General features: G+C 34.2%; 2 protein-coding genes across 2 annotated transcripts in view; one reads left to right on the top strand and one right to left on the bottom strand.

Annotated features, from left to right (window-relative positions):
- LOC139978262 (uncharacterized) overlaps positions 1-4,202 on the bottom strand; it is a 37,650-nt gene extending 33,448 nt beyond the window's left edge. The window contains exon 1 of the mRNA XM_071988290.1: positions 4,050-4,202. The gene's annotated coding sequence lies outside the window, so the exon portion shown is untranslated. The remainder of the gene's footprint in view (positions 1-4,049) is intronic.
- A 116-nt stretch (positions 4,203-4,318) lies between these two features.
- LOC139978260 (uncharacterized) overlaps positions 4,319-18,644 on the top strand; it is a 37,584-nt gene continuing 23,258 nt past the window's right edge. Inside the window, exon 1 of the mRNA XM_071988288.1 lies at positions 4,319-4,459. The gene's annotated coding sequence lies outside the window, so the exon portion shown is untranslated. The remainder of the gene's footprint in view (positions 4,460-18,644) is intronic.

Genomic DNA, 18,644 nt, shown 5'->3' with positions numbered 1-18,644 from the left:
AAAAGAAAAATAGTAAATCCAAAGCGCATTGAACACACCAACGTCATTAGCTAATTACTGGGAATCTAAATCCAATCAACCATAAATGACCCCAAAAATAACAGAATAATGTATCTCCTTTTATTTTTCCGTCCCAAATACGTCTGAAAAGAAACTTTGCTTTTGTAAATGAGTTATTTTCCTTAATTAAGTGAATGATGGATGTATAAATATATATATATATATATATATATATATATATCTATATATCTATATATCTATATATCTATCTATATATATATATATATATATATATATATATATATATATATATATATTTATTTATTATTGGTAATTCCAGTATCAGTATCTTATTACCATACTTAAATGGGTTTGATCAGGTAGGTGGAGGAGGGGGAAGGGGGGGGGGTAAACCGTTCAGTCTGTGGAGGCTTTCCCATCGAGTCGGGGAGAATTATATCACTCATCCGGGCCCTTCAGTAAAGAATCATGCCTCTACCTAAATCACTCTGGAAGGAGTGGGCGAGGTTAACTTTTAAAAGCCTGTACACGGTCACTGATATACTTAATAAGATGAAATGTTAAATTTTCCAAAGATTAACAATAAAGTCTTAAAGTTATCAACAACAACAAAAACAACCAATAAAGATGTACATATGTTGTCTTCTCTCTTGGGAGGACAATCCTCTTTTATCCTCGTCTATCTCTTTTTTTCTACCAGCTGCACGGTTTCTTTTGTATGAATCCAATCGGTCATGGCTCGTGTAACCCTTGAAATCCCAGGGTTTAATTTTCAGTCTAAACATGTTCGTCGTAAGCAAGCGAGGCGATGTCCTTATGTTACGTCGTCTTTCAGTTATATATGATATTAAAACCTATATGTTAATAAGAAGTTAATAACAGGTTTCCGCTCCAGTTATATTCCTGTAACGCGTTGATGGACACGTCACTTTAGTTTCTATTCACTTCTTCCCTTTATATACTAGACTTTCGTAAAAAAGGGGTTGGTTAACTTCAGAGGATAAAGTTTTATTAGTCCCTGTAGAAAGATTGTACTAAGGTTGAAGAGTTTCCATATTTATATATGTCAAGAAAAGTTTTTTAAAAGAATCAGAAGAAAAGTCCAGGAAGATAAAATAATACATCTCCCAGGTCCCGCATCCTCCCATCTAAAGATGTTTTCATTACGTAACGATATGAATAATATGTACATAAGCACCACATATGTACTCAAGCTGTATTCTGTTGCATAAGTGTCATAACAGGTTACAGATACTGATTCACCATTGCTCAATATTAAGGAACTGCAACATTGACATTGTTGATTATTTGACTTCAGGACCATCACCTATAGTCACTTCCTTCTAGAAAGTTTTCAGAAGCTGGATCGTGGTGACTCCGGGCTCTTATTCCAGCACAGTTGCCTGGACTTGTACTAAATAAAGTGGGTTTAACTTGTACTAGTACTCGTGCTAAGGGGAATTGTACTCGTACTAATACTAAGGAAAAGGGTACTAGTACTCATACTAAGGTAAATTGTACTCGTACTAGTATTAAGGAAAAGGGTACTTGTACTCATACTAAGGAGAATTGTACTCGTACTCAAACTAAAGGGAATTACACTCGCAATTATACTAAGGGAAATTATACTCGTACTCATACTATAGGGAATTGCACACGTACAAATACAATGGAAAATTGTACTCGTACTCATACTTAGGGGAATTGTACTCATACTCAAACTAAGGGGAATTGCACTCATACAAATACTATGGAAAATTGTACTCGTACTCATACTTAGGGGAATTTTACTCATACTCATACTAAAGGGTATTGCACTCATACAAATACTATGGAAAATTGTACCCGTACTCATACTTAGGGAATTGCACTCGTACAAATACTATGGAAAATTGTACTCGTACTCATACTTAGGGGAATTGTACTCATACTAAGGGGAATTGCACTCGTACAAATACTATGGAAAATTGTACTCGTACTCATACTTAGGGAATTCTACTCGTTATACTAAGGTAAATTTTAATAGTACTCATACTAATGGGAATTGTACTCGTACTTATATACTAGGGGTACTATATAATAGTACTCTTACTAAGGGAAATGGTACTCATACTAAGGTGAATTGTGCTCGCACTAATAATAAGGGGAATTCTACTCCTAGTCATGCCTTTGCACAAGTGCAATTAGTCTGTTCAGAATTACCAATACGGTTACGAATAAAATCAACAGTTAAATTAGAATTCTACCTCGCCATCACACCACACTACGGCCTTATATGAAATATTTCAGCTGACTGATTCAGTTAGTATTGGGCACCAAATTAGGGCCTACAATCAATCATAACACCATCACACCATTAGGATCGGTCGGTTTAGGAATATTTCATATATATGTTTGTTGATTTGTTCAAGCAATGTCCCTTTGTTGCGGGAATTGTTTCCTCTTTGTTTGGAGTTATTTGCTTTAAGTGCAAGCTCCGTTAAAAGTCAAAGCCGTTAAAGCTTCCACATTAATATTTTACAATATATTTCGGTATTGATTATTCCATAAATATACTTACATTCAAATCATATATACTTAAAAATAGGTCTGCTTAGAATGCCACAGAGGTGTAAACTATAATATATATATATACATAAATGTAAATATATATATATATATATATATATATATATATATATATATATACATACATATATATATATATATATATATATATATATATATATATATATAATAATAATAATAATAATAATAATAATAATAATCAGAACAAAACTGCTTTGGGTCAACTCTTCGAATCTCTGGATTGATTATTTGTACAAGAAATGAGAAACTTTGCAAAACTGAAGTAGAAAAGCCTCTCACGTTCTAAGTCTATACCCGTTCCTATATATAGTAGCTCAAAAAAAAAAAAAAAAGCTTTGCAAAATATTTCTAACGAATACTAATCGGAAGCAACTATGTACCTCGTAATCATATAGCATATATATTGTTTAAGAATTGTTTAAGTATGTTAAAACAGCAACAGCATACCAGTACTTATAACGTCACTTTTGGGGCAAATGCCCTCAAACGTGATCCTGGGTTCAATAAACGCATTTTTTCCACAAACTCATTATAACCTTCATAAACTCACCTTTGCGACATAACTTTAAGAGTAAACCGTTGGATTTTGTTTGTTGCAGCTTAAAATTATTCCGCGAAAACAACGAAGAACAAGATATGAACGAGGTATTATGCATTGTTATAAAGCTATACCTACCAGTAATATCACGAAATATGAGAAGGGCGATGAGGTAATAATCGGTAAAATAACACGTATTCTCGACATATAGTAGCAGATTGGTACAGTATAAGTTACTGCAGCGTACAAATTGTATATGCGATCATGATAAACATCATCAATATTATATGTATATATATCACACAGACAAATAGCAGATTATTAAGGTAAAAGGTGTTATTGCATGCAAATTATGTATGTATGTACTAATCCGTATTAATATCATAATATATATATATTAATATATATATATATATATTAATATATATATATTAATATATATATATATATATTTATATATATATATATATATATATATATATTTATATATATATATATATATTTATATATATATATATATATATATATATATATATATATATGCATGCATTTTAAAATATTACGAGGTCTTAACAATGGTTTCCGACTTTGATCAGGATTGGGAAAAAAAACAGCTACGCCTTATTGATAACGGAGAGAAAGACACGGAATTTGCGAATTTGGTCAAGTTTTTAAGCGACATTGTTAATGGCTACAAAATGTTTACTTTTTGGAGACATTCTATGTATAGGCCTTAAGTACTAAATCGAACTTAAAATGTGTAACTGGCAGCCTAAGGAGGTAACTTAATCCCTCCAGAAGACAGTTAATAATTGAAAGTTTAATATGAAGTAAGTCTGTCCTTTCACTAAGGACTTTTGGCGACTAACATGCAACACTAAGAAGTCAATGATTAACTCACCAGTGAAGCACAGATCTCCAATCAAGCCTTTCTCCAAACTGAGCTCTTCTGATGTCACGTCAAACGAAGATTTGCAGTTACACGGACACGACTTATTGAGAGAAAAAAAATCACGTTATTGGAAACTGACGAGACAAAAAGGGAAAGAGGAAGGAAGGGGAAAAAAATGGCTATATATTTTCTCAAAAGAGAATCAGAAATTCCATCTTATACGTTGCTGCGATTGGATAAGGTTTCTCTTGACGAAACCATTCTGCGCATGACCGAAGGAGGAAAAAAAACGGGGGATCTAATCGCATTGATAGATTTTGCAATTATACGAAGTACCATACCGGAGACACAAGAAGTCGGGTTCATTATCAATCCACGCAAGGCTTTTCAAGAAGTCAGCCATTACCAGTCCTGTAATCGTAAGTAGAAACAATGTAGTTATTGTTCTTTTTTGTTTTCTATTGTTCTATCTCTTTGCCAAAATAAAACTGCAGTCTTTCGACCGTACCCGGGACATGACATTATTAAGATATAGATAAAATTCTATAACAAATATCTCATGTCATTTTAAAAATCATTCTTTTACCTACTGTACTATTAACAAAGTATTATAACACTTTGATGATGACATTTTGACGGTCTGATTCAGAAAGTTATAACGAACTAGATATATGGTAATGAAGATATATACTAAAATATAACCATATTATGACCGAAATATTCGGTAAGTATGAAACCGTGTGAGTGAAGATACATACACTGCCAATAAACTCGTGATGATGAAAATTATTGATGTTGGTATATGTTATATTATGATATTATATTGAAATATTTATATACTTGAAAGGATGTGTTAGTGTTTATGTATTTGCAACGACTGGACGCGTTGAAATATAACCATGATAATGCAGTAACATGTTAACACATTCAGTGAACTATAATATTGTGACTAAGAGAATTTGATAGTTTAATATAAAAACAATAGATATAGGTGGGCTGGTGATGTAGGGAGGGGGGGGGGTGCGGATGTTGCTGGCAGGACAAATTAAACACGGAACTTTCAAGTCCCAAAGAGGGCCTAATGATGCAGCCATATGTTGAATACACGCATTGTAGCATCTAATGGTCTTGTGTAGCTTATGCACGTAATTGGACTCGGAGTTTGATATTATTTTATGGGGTTTTCCCCTCTATAACATGGAATCGTTGTAAAATACAAGTTGTAGATGAAAACAAGCCGTTATTAATATTATATGTACGTTTTGCGTGCAAATAACAGATTTAAGGTACGATATTCGATACTGCAATTGATTGTTGTCTTATATAAGATGCACTTCGAACAATAACCAATATTAATTTACATACGTAGGTTTTGCAAAGGCCTACAAATAACAACTTATTAAAGTTTGACAATTACACAGGACTGTTGTAGCATATAAATTGTACTTGGAACGATAACCAGTATTGATATACTATATAATTTATGGATACAAACAACAAATGAGAACAGTATTAGTATTCGACAACTTCATAGGTCTGTGGTAGCATATAAATTGCACTTGGAACGATAACCGTTATTGGTGTTAAGTAAGGTATACATACAAACTATAGATTATTACATGTAGTAATAGGGTTCATACAATTATGCATTGTTGTTGGATACACACGGCATGTGTTTACAACAACAAACAGTATTAATATAACATAAAAATCATACAAAAAAGATGATTACAGGACTAGTATACCGCATGCGACAACTAACTATGTGAGATTGTTGTTGGACAGAAATTACAGGAAGAAACAGTATCTGAGTTAATAATAAAGAGATCACACACATACACAAAACAGATAATACATGTATAAATAGTTCACAATATGTGTGTTATTGTTGTACACCATACATACTGTATATACATTTATACACAGCATTAATATTATATACCATATAGCAAATTGTTAAAGTATAAGTATTTGGCAACTATGTGTTATTGTTGTAGCATAAAAATGGAATATACAACAATAAACTTTAGCCTTAAAAATATCATATTGTAGATCACTCGCACAAACATCGTAATATTAAAGTATAAGACTCCCACAAATATGGGTTATGTTGTAGCATACAGATTGAATATGACACAATAAACAGAATTAAGTTTATGTGTGAAGTTCACTTATAGACCAGTAGCAGATTGGTAAAATATGGTAGGCTATACGACAAACATGGGTTATTGTTAAAGCGTAAAAATTGAATATAAAACAATAAACAGAATTAATATTATATGATAAAATCACTCAGTCAAATAGCAGATTGGTAAAGTATAAGTAGTTTATACGACAAATATGGGTTATTGTTAAAGCGTACACATATGCAACAATAAAGAGTAGCACAAAAGAACATTGTTTGACAATGGGTTATTGTTAAAGCGCCCAAATTGAATATGCAATAATAAATAGTAATAATAATATATGTGAAGGTCACAATGAAAACGGTAGATTTTTAAAGTAGGCTACAGTTATCCGACAATTATAAGTTAATACTGCAGCGTACAAAGTGTATATGCGATCATGATAAACATCATCAATATTATATGTATACAGACAAATAGCAGATTATTAAGGTAAAAGGTGTTATTGCATGCAAATTATGTGTGTATATATATATATATATATAGCACAGTATTATAACTATTCGACACTTCCAGGCAATTACCTTTACTTTATGCAGCTTGAGAATAATGTAATAATGACTGCGTTTGTAATAGCTATAGTACTGAAGTTATAAAGTGTGGAGGTTTGTTTCTTACATCTACAGTATCGATATAGTAAGAACCTGTCATGAAGTTTTAAACTATGAAGGCTTGTTTCTTACATCTACGGATGAGAATTATTGACTGATATAACTAACATGGAAAACCAACTAGATATATCTTAATGCAGATTGTAGATATTCGGTTAGTATAGAGTTGTGTGGGTTACGATACATAGGAAACAGATGAGGTGGACAGTATACTAATGTAATGTATTGGCTATTCAGACAGTTATAAATTATGATATTATTTTCATGTTTTAATATTTAATGGATTGTCGTTTGTGTGACTTTCATGGCAAACTGTTGACTGGGTTTCGTTTAAACTTTCATAAATAAAAGTTATTTCGAAATGTAACACCTTCCGTCACTCGTTGCTGTGTTATATATTTACATTGATATATCGCCTTAGAAACCACTTCTATGATGTCAGAGGAATGACAGAAAAAGTGAAACGATTGCGTCTTATAAGTTTAACATTAAAACAACGTATAAAAGGATGGTTGCACGTATCACCACACGTATATAAAAATGGTTATACGTATGATAACACGTATCTAAAGATAGTTGTACGTATTAAAATACGTATTTAAAGATGGTTATACGTATAATAACACTTATATAATGCTGTTTGTACGTATTAAAACACGTTTTAAAAGATGGTTATACGTATCATAACACGTATTTAAAGATAGTTATACGTATGATAACACGTATATAAAAATAGTTGTAAGTATTAACATACTTATAAAATGATGGCTGTACGTATCATAACACGTATATATTGACAGTTGTACGTATTCCAACACGTACATAAGAATGGTTGAACGTAAGATGATATGTATCTAAAGATAGTTGTACGTATTAAAATACGTCTATAAAGATAGTTGTACGTATTAAAATACGTCTATAAAAATAGTTGTACGTATTAAAATACGTATATACTGATGGCTGTTCGTACAGTATGATAATCGTTATATAAAGATGGCTGTATAGTTACGGTTAAGGATAGTTGTACGTATGATAACACGTATATAAGGGTGGTCGTACGTATAAAAAAAACGTATATATATATATATAGACAACTGTATTGTCCATTTCAGAAAACAAAAACGTAAACTGATTTCCTGTCGACAGTAAACATAAAACATTAGTGAATACAAACAAAACCATACAAAAAACAAGCTATTAGTGAACAACTACGAATATAAAACTAAATAAGCAGAACCAGAACAGTAACAGAAGCAGCACAGAGAGCTGCAAGTGACAGATCACACACTGTTGCCAGATCTCATTGCACGCGAGTTAAACAAGTGTATTGCCTCAGGTAAGGAGGAATAACTTAACCTGGACGTTTTAGTAGGGGGCAACTGTAATCGTATCCCGGATCTGATGAACATGATAAGACCATGTAAAGGGTGTGTGTGATCTTCTTTTATATTATTTAGTTTCTTCATCAGACTCTCTTCATGTATGGATGAGTGACGGTAGGCTTGAACCATGCAATGCAGCGTTCAGCTAAACTTCCGAACACGTTCCAGCTCTGCCCTGTACTTCTTCGGCATACTGCCAAAGAAACATATAATACTAGACGCTAGAACAATTTGGATGATTGACTGGTAGAATAATTTCATGATCGAGTAATCAACTCTGCATTGTTTTAATTTTCTAAGGAAATAAAGTCGTTGGCAGGCTTTACCCTTAACAGCTTTTGTGTGAACATTCCAATTAAGTTTATTATCAATTTACGTTCCCAGGTACTTGTAGCTTTCCACCCTCTCAACTACTTTGCCATCGATTATGACTTGATCATGAACATTATTGCCTTTCCTAAAATCAAACATTAGTTCCTTAGTTTTACTTATATTTAACATCAGACTGTTACTTTTACACCAACCAACAAACTTCTGTACTTCACTAACAAAGGCAGAGCTGTCATCATTATAAAGAAGACCAGTCAGCACGGTATCATCAGCATATTTGATAATGTGATGTTATATTCTTTCTCAAAACGTTGAAATATTAACTCCCGGAAGCATAACTCATCTGTAGCAGCTTTATGATACCCGAATCCGTGTTCGATTACATTAACATTTATCGTCTCATATGCTGGTATTCGCAACATTGTATTTACACTACAAATACAGGGCTAAAGCGCCCTCTATACTCCCCCCCCCCCAACCCCTACATCTCGATAGGACCTTGTATATAGTACAGAAACGTCAAGTTTGCTTAAGTTACAAATTACCTTCTAACGTACATCATGCAATGTTATCTCTCCCACAATGCATTGGACGCAATGTTACTTGATGAGATGATATATAGTTTTTCCCAAATGGTAACTTGCTAAAGTTTCTAGTTCAGTGACATATTTAATTGGAGTTCAATGTTTCATAGAAGCATGTCCCACATTTTGACTCCACATGTCAATAGTCAATCATTAAATGCTCAAATGATATCAATAACTAAATTCTTCTTGACAACTTTGAGTCTTCAGCAATGTATTTCTTTTACAGTGATCAGAGATTCAATTACAGATACTGCTGACAACCGAAACTGGCAACATTTTACTTCTACTAGAGGATTTGGTAAACACATAAATCGAAACGTCGAAGACTCTCTAAATGATATGTTTTCTTTTCCGATATCATTTATTAAACAGGTCATGCTCGGTGGTATGTTAGTTTAGAGACAATGAACCAATCAAAATGTACAATATTTCAATTGACACACCAGAGCAACCATAACCCTTTTTTTTTGTAACATCAGGGATATAGTTAGTCCGTAGATGTGGAACCATAAACATTCATTGAACATTCTTTCTTTGGATTTGTCTGTTATCCTTAAGATAATTGGTACACAATACACTTTAGAGACTGCAGACATCAAGATTGTGTGCTGAAACAGAACCTGAGGTAAGTCACATGACTACGATAGTTCATTGGAGCTTCCTGCATGCTCTCCCTCTGTTTACTTGAATTTCCAGTAGCCCCCCACCCCCCCCCCCTCACATAGTATCCCCGGACATGAAAGTAAATTGATTTACCTATTGGAACACAGATAATTTCAGACATGGGTTAGTTCACCTGCCGTCGACCTAACGAAGTTAAAGTTTCTTGATTTGATAATCCTCCAATTGGATTCACTTAGACTAAACTCAATTTGACGAAGAGCTCGACTTCAGGTTTTTAAGAAGACAATCTGCAACTTACCTAACTTAGCGAGACATATGAATACAAGGTTTAAAACTGCTGTTACACGCATATGTGCCCATTCGATTCTCAAAGTGGGGCGGGGGAACATTGTTACCATGTGGCGAAGGAAGCTATTAAAGAGTGAATGATGAATTTGGGGGTGTTGAGGTGAGGTCGGGGGGGTGGTAGGGGGTTGTGGGAAGGCAGCAAACCGGCAGAGTTTTGGGATCTTCCCGAGCAGAATGCTAGTTTTGTAGATATTTTGATGGCCGAATTGGACACATTTCTTCTTGAAATTTGGACTAATATATCTCCCAAAGTTTTTTTTTCTCTCGAAATTTGTATCTCTTTCTCGAATCTTCGATTGCTTTAGCTATTTTAATTTCTTTTAATTCAATTTTCTTTTCATAATGCAATTTAGACTACCCGGTAAGACTTACACGTATCAAAGTTTGAGCTATTTTCTTAAAAGTTTGACACTTTTCTGAAACGTTCCACTTTTTGATATCAAAAGGTCAAATTTTGTTCGCCAACTCTCCGACTGTTTTCATTTAAAAATTTAGACTTTGCTCAATAGCCAAAATGATGACTTTTATATCGTGTCGACTTATATCTTGAAATTTCTATCTGTCAAATCAAATTTTTGACTGTTTGTCTCAACAATCCACGTACTTTATCTTAAACTTTTCACGTTTCATCTTTGACTTCACTTTCTGATGAATTTTGAGATGATTTGGACTCTTATCTTGAAATATCGACTTCTCATTTCGGCTTTTCATCGAAATTGTGACGTTTATACAGAAATTTTCAAAAGTAAACTTGCAAACCAAGAGGTACATGGAATGATTACCTGACACTCTTTTAATTGCTGGTGTGGAGATGAAGTTTAATAAACATTTAGGCGACCAAAAGAGAGGTCAAATATTCATTTGTGATGTGATCCTCCATTAATGGTTCCAGACGACAGAAAGTTAGGGTGTGTGTGCGCGAGGGGGAGGGGGGGGAGTGTCTCTCTGCAACAAAAATGGGAGGGGATGCCTCCCCTCCCCTGCAACAAATTGACACGGTAACAAGACAACTATAGCTAAACTTAAACACCTTCTTTTGACTGTACCGCCTTCTAAAGTAGCAAGTATTTACACTCATCAGCATTAACATTCATTGGTTTTGTCCAAATGCCACCATCATCCCTCCCACACATACACACCCACACGCAAGCACGCGCTCACCCACAAGGAAAATATATAACATAAAAACCCACGACAATTGGAAACTGAGCATAAAACTCTTTGAGAGGGTTATAGGAGGGTTATTGAACGTCATCCACCTCATACTTAAAATAATCCATGGGAAAATTAATACAATGCTTTAAATTGTGAAAATCGATTTCAAAAGTCACTCTCGGGTTGTTATCTCCTTCTAAAAGTCATCGCCGCTTTCATCAGTTTCCCATAGGTGCCTTAAAAATCGTTTAGGCCAAGCTTAAAGAAAGGTACTTCGTTTAGGACCAGAACTAATAATCTTTAAGGAAGTGAAATAGTCCCAGCCACGCAACACAACAATTGTTTCTCGTACGACTTAATATCAAATGTTAGATACATAGAGCGACAACCGTTGCTAATTATATACGAAAAACACTCGCAGTACAGCCCATCACTCTGGAGATTTTGGTTATCAATCTTATTAAGTATTGATGATTCTCGTCTAGGGCAACACCAACAATTCCTGTAGTCATTAATAATGATAGATTGTACACCAAAGATGTAATCGCGAGTCGTTGTAAAATATAAGCCACTGCTGTATTGCACACGAACGATGATATACGAGTTCCACGAAATCACAAGACATGAATCATTTTCAGACCATGGAAGTTAATTCGTCAAATGCGTGTGTATTCACATTACAGAAGACTCCATAAGTTTACGTAGAGTTAGTCACTGGCATCTTTACGTGTTATGTTGGATGTAGGCGAAGCTATAGGGTGCATTTGACAGGTGTGAATGTAGGGACGGAAATAATATCTCCTCCCGGCAAAACTGATATCAACAAACGATACGCTATGGTAATTCCTTTCGATGTTTCCATGCATAGTTCTAGTAATTATATATTCTTTTTTATTATTAATACCATCAATTCTTACAAACTATGACGCTATGCGCAGGCGGGATGCGGAGGCGGGCGGCAGAGGTTAACGGCCACGAGGTCACTTGGGGAAGGGGGGGGGGCAGAGGAAGAGGGGAAATGAAAGGTGTTCATAATATTTTTAAGATAAAATAAAGCAAGGTGAATCGTGGCCAAGATGTTCCACAGGGCACAATCTGATTCTCGATGCCACTGGCCGTGTGTTCGATTTCACCGCTGACTGACACCAGGATTCGTTGTTTTTTGCGTAATTCATGTCATTGCAGAGTGACCTGGCTTAGGGAAACATCAGACGCTTAAACAAACAGCAAGAAAACACAAAACAGATTGAATTATAATCAGCAAAACGTGTCAAACGTAAGATTTGAACTTTCTTGCACTCACTTGGTCTTCACCCAATCTGTTATTGACGAATATATAATTAATTAACTCAGGAGAACATTTATCATTTTCATTATTATTGAATAAATACTCACGTAGATATGAAATGTAAATAAAAAGGTTTAAACAAGTTCATCCTTTATTAAATCACGCACAAATAGATATATCACATCCTATTTTTAGAAATCAACGCTTACTAACATTATATATGTTTTCATAACAAGACGGAAAAGTAAATGCCACTTGTGAAGATGCCAAACACGTCAGGTGAAATCTTACAGTTCATTGTTCCTTTCTATATAGAAAACAATTAATCCGCAAATTCCCTTTCATTAACTAGACTAATGAACTTTGCACCTTCAACACAGCCAAGGACTTTGTGAAAAGCTAATAATTTTTTTATTATTCTCACCAGATTTAATAAAAATTCTCGATCTTTCGAAGACGCACATAATCCGGGTAATTCGTAATATAGTCATACAAGAACATTAATATCATCTTTCTTAATATTTATGCGTTGCTCATATATTTACTAAATATGATACTCTCTGCCTTTCTGCTGACATGTTTACGAGTTTCCATTGCGAGATCTTGACCTTCCTTAAGAACGTCGCTAATATTGAGAACATAAATCTCTGCTCTTGTTCGGGATATTTGAAATTGGTTTCTGGTGACGATCAAGATGTATAAACAAACTACTGCAACGTATGAGTATTCCAATAAAAGCAGACGTTAACGTCGTTAAGCTAATGAGTAATCCTCAAAACAATGAAGAAAGTCTACTTGGAGACTGACAAAATTTAAAATGAGGTAGCAGCAGCATTATTGAGCGCAAAAGATGGGATAGAAGAAACAACGACGGGATGGGGTGGCGGGGGGGGGTGTGGGGTGGAGAGGAGAGGAGAGGAGAGGAGTGCGGTTTAGATAGGTTCAAATTTACACGGAATTTTTTTCACTTTACAAAACTTTAGTCGGATAAATAGATTAACATAATTTATCACTATACGCAAATTACTGCAGACCCACCGTATATGTTCGATTCCATGTTCACTGTTCTCTTGAAAACAACAACAACAACTGCAATAAAGAAGAGCCAAATTGCTCTCTGCAGGTTTAAGATAAGTCAAGTGTTTTGACATTTCTTTGACATTATCAAAGCATGGTTCCCACTTAGCCTTAAGATTTCTTATTACTTCATACACAATAATGCAAACTTGTTGCTTGCCATATGGAACCAATTAACACGTGGAATGATCATTGTGACGTAAAACAAAAGATAATTAATACATTAAGAAAAAAAATATTGTATTGAAATAATGAATACAAAATTTAAACCACCGTCATCAACTTAAGAATGCTAGAACTTTTTTGATGGCTAACACAAATAGTCGAGTTGACCAAAAAAATACAGTATTTCGTAGAAAGTGTAGAAGTAGATAGAACAAATATGTGATTTATTAAGACACGGAAATAAAACATATCAATCAAACAAAACAATCAAACATAAATTGTTTCAGAGAGAGAGAGAGAGAGAGCTGCTGTTAAATATCAATAAATTTGATCATCGCCTTCAGGTAAAGTATATAGATATGTGCGTTCCCCCTTCTTCATCGGGTCTATTAAATAGCATCTCACGTCTGTTTATGTTTTTAGGGTAATGCTCCCTCCATCTCTCCCCCCCCCCTCCCCCTCACTCAGTGTTTTAGAACGAAATGTATATAAACTGCACTTAGTGTGTCGGCATCGTGTCCCAATGTTATATATGTTACCATGACAATAACATAAATCTCTTTATCACCACACCCGACTGCCATCTTTGAACAATGCTGATAGTAGTGTATATAGTTGTGGATACCATTACAAAGTTTGGTTTAAATCATACTGATACCTCCTTGTGCCTGCAGCTGCTGTGCGTATATATTGCATGTGAACGAACTTAAGTTTAACATATATAGTTACAACACACTATGAATTATTCATATACAAATATCCATTTCCATTAAACACTGAATATATCTGACATTTAATTGCTTTGTATTCTCTTAAGGAACTTGTTACTCTTCACAAGTTATAATTAATGACTTTATTGACATGAGCAACTGCAGTCTTATTGTTGATGTACTGTCATCTTGTAGACATATGCATGGATGCACTGAAAAGACACACGAACAACGTTATTTCAAAGGCATAACTTATTTATTACACAAATAACACGATTGTGATGAAAGGCAATGATATTCTGTAAACAAAGCTCAGCTTGCGGCTTTGATAAGCCAATAATGGATTATTCGCAAGTTGCTGCTTGCAGGAGTATCTAAAATACATACAAACAAATTAAATTCTTATTTTAGCCCTTTATAAGTTAACCCCTAATATATCATTTGAATAATGTGATGCCATACTGTTTTCAAAGAAGACAATAAAATATTACAAACAATCGCCATAGGCCCACAAACCTGTGTTCAATGTCCTTATAACGATAGGTTGTGTAAACAAAGGATAACATAACAGAAAAATACATCATCACTGGGCATAATTAGCTAATGTTTATTGATAATTAAACTAGAATTGAGAAAAGACTTGTAAAATTGTCAATCTTCGATGGATTTTGATGGGAGTTGCAGCTATTTTCATGATTTCTAATGCCTATTATAGTGATTAGGAGACTTTTGTTGATAGTCTTCCGTAGACCTATTAGGATCATGTTTCGTTGGAGTAGCTTGGGAGAGGAAGGAAATGGGAGGGAAAAGAAGCGGATTTCGTCAGATATTTTCTAATTTGAATCGAACACAAATGCTCGTACTCTTCACAAAACACATTTCAATTGAATTGTGGATTTCGTACGTAGATCTTATTGTAAATTATATACTTAATCAATGATGAAAGAGAGAAAAGAAAAAACTAAAACAAAGAGATAGATGGTTTCGGTCATTGGCTGTTTATGCACCATATACTCTGTCCCTATTGACCCGTATCAGTTAATCATATAACTTGTTGTGTAGGCTAGGCCACTAATAACTAGGCGTGACTAATGTATATCTCTGCGTAGCCTATTAGTAAAGGGATGCCATATTTGTGATTATGACCGGGTACTTCTATTAAAACCAGTCAACTGTAGATCTCTGATTGATTTGACACATTCAGAGTTAAGTTAATGATTATTGAGGAGAATGAATTACGTTTCATAAATAAACACATGTCATAGCTTGTTCACTTTGTTCTCCACGGAGTAGAGAGCCTCATGCATATGTATAGTCTTAGTCACCTGGATGTAGTTTGCTGTTGACTTAATACTCCATTTACCCTGGAGAACCACTTGATGGATAGCACTTCATCCATGCATCGTTAACGCTGGACGTCTAATCATTCTGGCGATCAATTTTCAGAATACATTATCTTTTATTGTTCTAAATCTTGCTATACGATATATTAGGGAGGCCCTGGATATACAGCTCACAATAACGTTGCACAGCTCAACAAGTGAATAACTTCCATTAAACAAGAAAAAAGAAGGGAGAAGGTATACTGTGCACAGGCCTATATAGCAGAATTATTTTACCCAGTGGAGAAAGCGGTATTCAGTAGTGAAACGAGAAACGTCCCTTTTGATTGTTAGGTTGGGCATTGGTGTCTTGGGAAGGACCTCTCAGTGTCATTTAAGATGAACATTATCCCACCCCTTATACCATACTCTTCGGAGGTTGTCATCCCCTACCTCAATCCCCCTCCACCCCCCCCCCATAATGCCTTGTTCCCTGTGACGCCACCATCATGGGAAGGAACTGAATATATTGAGATAATTTGAGCATATGCGCTGATTTCATCTTGTTAAAGTGATATTTATGTATTGTTTATATCTTATAATATATATTTATATATAATATATAATATAATATATATATATATATATCTCCACCTTTTGATACGATGAATCGACATTTATGAAACAAAGTACTATAGTGAGCCTATCCTATGCTTTTATAACTGTTGCTGGATTTAAGCTGTATTGTTTTTCGTCACGCCAATGTTTTCGGTCTTCGACCTGCTACACTAATATCAAAGCATTACCAGTTCATATGTAGTTCGTCATAGTTATTTCATATTATAACCTGCGGTTATATACATGTCTACATTCCCATATATAACTCGATGTGTTATTGTTAGTTTTTCGCTGTTGTACACTCATCAATAACGCTATATATCGCGGAATACATATCTCTACACGGTGTGCAATAGTATGGAACAGTTGGTTCTGTCAGGCCGCTTTAATGGCCTAAGGTCGTTTTTCTTTCATGTTTACTATGATCAGAAAAGGGTAGCCACAAGAAATTAATTTAGTAAAGATAGATTGATTAGCTGTATGAACCTTAAGAAAGTATGTCAATTCCTAGAAAAGCGTGCTAAATGTGGGAACAAACAGTCTGAAAAATGCGTGGGTTGTTTTCTATCCGTCGAGTGGTACTCATTTATATTTAATGAATACGGATGTCTTTAGGCCTTAAAAATGAAGAATGCATAACATGTTGTGACTCATGTTAAGATATAGAACTGTTATAATATGAGTAATAATATGAAAGTTATTAAAGTTAGAAGAAGTAATGAACTTATTGACTGTAGAACACTATGCGGACCTTGTGGTCTTTGGTTATAATAATTATAAATATTAATTAAAAATAATATTATTAATAATAATAATAATAACGTTTCCTCAGGAGTATCATATTCTCGGAAAGACAGATGAACTCCCTTTGAACTTTGAGGTAATGGCGGTTAACCAGGAATTATTGACCTGGATATGAACTATTGCTGTAATTATTATACCGTGTAATGACAGCATTTGTTACTGTTGAGATATTACCTGTCACAGAAACTGTCAATCATTTTTTCCCAATTTTATCTCATTATACAGTTATTGGAAAGATCATGCGAATCAAAGGATATTATATATTATATTATATTATATATCAAAGGTAATAACATTAATAAACGACTCCATCGTAAAATGATATTTCCAACAAAGTAAATCTTTGATTCTCACAGGTTTATTGGTGAGGCAGTGATATACCGTCACAGTTACATGTATCCGTGCCTTCCAAATATGGATTTTTAAGCGTATACTTATATTCGGGGCATTATGAAATCCAGTACAGAAACTAATACAATGTAATTACTTCACAGTAGTGCATATTGTAATCGTTCTCATACCAAGGGGAATACTATCATGCTATTGTACTCATATATCATGCTAGTGTACTCATGTATTATGCTAATATATTCATATATTATGCTGATGTACTTATAAATCATGGTGTTGTACTCACTTATCATGCTAACATACTCCTACATCACCTCTGTTGTACTCATATATCATTCTGTTGTACTCATATATTATGCTGTTTTACGCATGATCATGCTGTTGTACTCATACATAATGCTATTGTACTCACATATTATGCTGTTGTACTCATATATCATGCTGTTGTACTCACATATTATGCTGTTGTACTCATATATCATGATGTTATACTCATACATCATGATGTTGTACTCTTTATCATTCTGTTGTACTCACATATCATGCTGTTGTACTCACATATCATGCTGTTGTACTCATATATCATGCTGTTGTACTCATACATCATGATGTTGTACTCATTATCATGATGTTGTACTCACATACCATGATGTTGTACTCATACATAATGCTATTATACTCACATCTCATGCCGTTGTACCCATACATATATCATGCTATTTTACTCACATGTCATGCCGTTGTAATCATATATCATGCTGTTGAACTCATATGTCATGCCATTGTACTCATATATCATGCCGTTGTACTCATACATTATGATGTTGTACTCATTATCATGATGTTGTACTCACATATCATGCTGTTGTACTCACATATCATGCTGTTGTACTCATATATCATGCTGTTGTACTCTTATATCATGCTGTTGAACTCATACATCATGATGTTGTACTCATTATCAAGATGTTGTACTCACATATCATGATGTTGTACTCATACATCATGCTATTATACTCACATCTCATGCCGTTGTACCCATACAT

This window comes from Apostichopus japonicus, chromosome 13 (genome assembly GCF_037975245.1).
Source record: "Apostichopus japonicus isolate 1M-3 chromosome 13, ASM3797524v1, whole genome shotgun sequence".
NCBI lineage: Eukaryota > Metazoa > Echinodermata > Holothuroidea > Aspidochirotida > Stichopodidae > Apostichopus > Apostichopus japonicus.
The sequence above is the reverse complement of the archived record's forward strand: the minus strand, read 5'-3'. Positions and strand labels throughout refer to the sequence as shown.